Raw genomic sequence first — 3,666 nt, 5'->3', positions numbered from 1 at the left:
TACTTAACTAATACTAACTAATACTCCAAAACTTCTTTTAGTTACAAGAAGTTTAGGGTTTAATTGGATTCAACTTTGCACGCGAGTTTCAATGTTTGAACCTATCCCCTCCAGTATTGTTTGTACAAAAAAATATATTTGAGAGCTTCTACATCATATCCTATGAAGAATATTTCTGGATCTGCCACTAGTTGATGGGTGGCAGAGTCAGCATGGGATCATTGGTTGTCCTTGACCCCAATAACTTTAAAAACTCTATGTATATTTGCTTGTATATTGTATTTGACCGCAACAAACAACTAAGGCAAACTAAATTACGACGTCCTCATCCTACTTCTATTTTCTTCTATCATATTTGTCTTTCTTTTCTCTCTTCTTGTATGAAATGTTTTAGTTGAAAAGCCTTGAAAATCTTCAACATTACTCCACAGTATCCTATATTCACCATCGACAAGCCTGTACAAGTAATAGTAGTCGTCGACATATGTTGAAATAAAATTTTAGCATATGTTGGCAGGAATTCGCAAGTGCCTACTAGGTGCTCGACGAAATGACCCAATGAAGCTTTTTGGTTGATATTATGACCCTATTATTTGAAAATCCTAACTATGCCACTGTTGATGGGGCCAAAGTTAACGAAAAGTCCGGGCAAATGCATTTTGGATAGAAAATTTGTACAATATGGAAGATGAATAAACTCATTGAAGTGCTTGAAACATGGAACTGGTTAGCAATTAGCATTCAGAATTCAGAATTGAAAGTTGGATTTTCTGCTAATCTTATTGTTCTATTTTTTTATTTATTTCAAAAATAGTCAGCTTGGACAATAGACTCGAGCTAGTCCGCTCTCTACTTCTTCTAGTTTATCTAGTTCCAGTGCATATACAATATAATCAAATACAAAAAACTAAAAAATATTTGTATATACGTAGAACAGGATTATTAATTAAAATTTATTTTGTGTACTAAACTGTGCTGATAAAGAAGAATTTGATGCAGAAGATTGGGTGAACTGTGAGGATTTGGTGTTGTAACGATAGCCTGAAGAATCAGTTTCACCCCTTTCCAAATCTGTAGTATCAGCAGACAAAATTGACAATGTTACCGGAGGTGAAGAGTAGCTAGCCACCGGCATCTTCGACGGGAGAATAGGTAATGGAACTTCAAAATTAAGCACTTGAATGGTTTGTTGTATCGAAGGCCTGATCGTGTAATCCGGATGAACACACCACAACCCAACACCCAACAAACACTCCATTTGTTTCTCATCAAACTCTCCACACAATTTAGGGTCAGCTGCTTCAATGACTTTCCCTTGTCCATAAAGCTCCCAAACCCACCCCGCCATATTCGTTTCACTACTTTCCAAATTGGGATCAATGGGTTTTCGCCCACAAGCTATCTCCAACGCAACAACTCCAAAGCTGTAGACATCTGTTTCCTTGCTAGCCTTTCCCGTGGTAAGACATTCAGGAGCCATGTAGCCCATAGTTCCGGCCAGAACTGTTGTTTGTGATTGTTTTCCATGGTCAACAAGCCGAGCTAACCCGAAATCCCCAAGTTTTGCGTTTAAATTTGAGTCCAACATGATATTGCTGGATTTGATATCCCTGTGCAGCACACATTGTTCCCATTCTTCGTGCAGATACAACAACCCGGATGCCAAGCCTTGAACAATTTTGTTTCTTGCCTCCCAAGCTAACAAGGATTTCCCTTTGAACAAATGGGAATCCAAGCTGCCGTTGGACATGAACTCATACACAAGTAAGAGTTCTCCTTTTTCATGGCACCAACCAATGAGTTGCACCAGATTCCGATGCCTTAGCCGGCTGATGATCCTTACTTCTGCTGCATACTCCTTCATCCCCTGTCTAGACCTGCTTGATACCCTCTTAACAGCAACGTACGCGTTCAAGTCTTTTATGAAGCCTCGATAAACTCCACCAAACCCTCCCTCTCCAAGCTTCTCTCTTTCATCAAAATTACTTGTTGATCTAGCCAATGTTCCGTACGAAAACTTCTTGGGGCCTGTTCCCTTTTGGAACTCCTCATCGATCCAGTCATTAACCATTCCATCTTTTGAACTACCTCCCCTCTTCTTCCAAATCAAAAACCAAACCAAACCCAACCCACCAACCAAGAAAGCAATCCCACCAGCACCCAAACCAACAATTAGTCCTACGTTGACCCCATTTCCTGACTTGGGATCAACAATGGGGCTCGGCTCAGGAACCACTGGCATGTTCTTCGTTTCATTCTCTTCACGCAGTTGAAACGAATTAAAACTCCATGATTGGATCTTGTCCACAGCAGTCAGAGAACCTGTTGCAGCGGAGAACCCAACAACGACCCAACCCTGGATGATTTCATTCAAATCAACCCTGCAATCCATATACTTCATCACTTGAACATCTTTCACATAACTTGTGAAAACAATACCAACATGCTTTGATGCAGAATCATAACTAATCCCAACACTATTGACTCGTCCGTTTGTAATACTACCATTCCATGATTCGGTCATCTTAGACTTCACAGAGTTGATGTCTACTCCGACATGATCTCCGGCAGGATCTTCCACAGATGTCACATTATTCCGGTAGATATCAAGCTCCACCGCCCAAAAAGGGTACTGAATTTTTGACACTTGGGGAGAAGTGTCCACGGGGAGTCCTAGACTGCCGCCTCTGCCTATTGTCTTGTTGAGTAAGGATCCATTTGGCGCCAAAAAGAAGGCGAGTCCGTCCGCATAGGGTGTCTTGCCTCTGGAATCGATGACAAATGTGAAGTTTGTTGTGAAATCGGCAAGCTTTCCCGTGACCTTGTCTCGGAGGAGGAAGGGTTGGCTGTAGGTGGCTCGACCAACACTTTGGTCCTTTACGTCGTCAACAGCGCTTTTGGTAAGTCGAAGATATTTGCCGTCGATGTAAGCATCTCCCTCGAGAGATAGGTTTTTGATGCCATTTGGAAAGGTGGAGAAGTTGAAAGATAATGGAAATACACAAGAAAATAATTGAAACGACAGAAGAAAAAGGAATTGGAGCTGCTTTGGTGAGACAACCATTTCTAACAAATTTTGTTTTTGGGTGAGCTTTGCGGATCAAATTGTGAACATCTAAGATAATTCTGAAAGTGCTTTCATCGGAACTATGTCTCTTGAGTGAAGATCAGTTCAATTTTTTAAAGTGCTTTAATCAGCAGTCCTTATTTTACCGATTCAAATGAAGATAATTCTGTTTGGAGGAGGACTTGATCAGAGCCTATTGGAAATGAGGAATTGACGTTTTGGTTAGACTTGTTTTCTTGGTACATTTACTGTGTTGAAGCAATTACTTTGGAACCGTTACAGATCATTTCTATAAAAAAAATTAATTATATATGAGATTGTTTATTATTGAACTGTTTAAAAACAGATGGACGGATTAGGTAAAATAATTACGAACTATTTATCTATTTGCAACAATTGATTGACTAAACAATCTTAGTTTTAATTAATTTTTTTTTTTTTTTTGTAGAGATGAGCTTTACAAAATCATTTATTATATGAACAATTCTGAACATAAACATAAAGTTATGTGATTAAACCACTAAGTAAATTGAGGAGGAGCAGCCAATCATTGTTCTTTCGAAAACCTCATGAAGTTAAAATTTTTATTATCACACATT

General features: G+C 39.3%; 1 pseudogene across 1 annotated transcript; it reads right to left on the bottom strand.

Annotated features, from left to right (window-relative positions):
- Positions 1-766: 766 nt before the first annotated feature.
- LOC137741351 (L-type lectin-domain containing receptor kinase IX.1 pseudogene) lies at positions 767-3,244 on the bottom strand (annotated as a pseudogene). Its single transcript, XR_015960523.1, has one exon. The product of XR_015960523.1 is annotated as an L-type lectin-domain containing receptor kinase IX.1 pseudogene (transcript).
- Between the last annotated feature and the right edge of the window lie 422 nt (positions 3,245-3,666).

The sequence above is a fragment of the Pyrus communis genome, chromosome 3 (genome assembly GCF_041283825.1).
Source record: "Pyrus communis isolate YQ-2024b chromosome 3, ASM4128382v1, whole genome shotgun sequence".
In the NCBI taxonomy this organism is placed as follows: domain Eukaryota; kingdom Viridiplantae; phylum Streptophyta; class Magnoliopsida; order Rosales; family Rosaceae; genus Pyrus; species Pyrus communis.
This window is presented reverse-complemented; position numbering and strand designations above follow the sequence as displayed.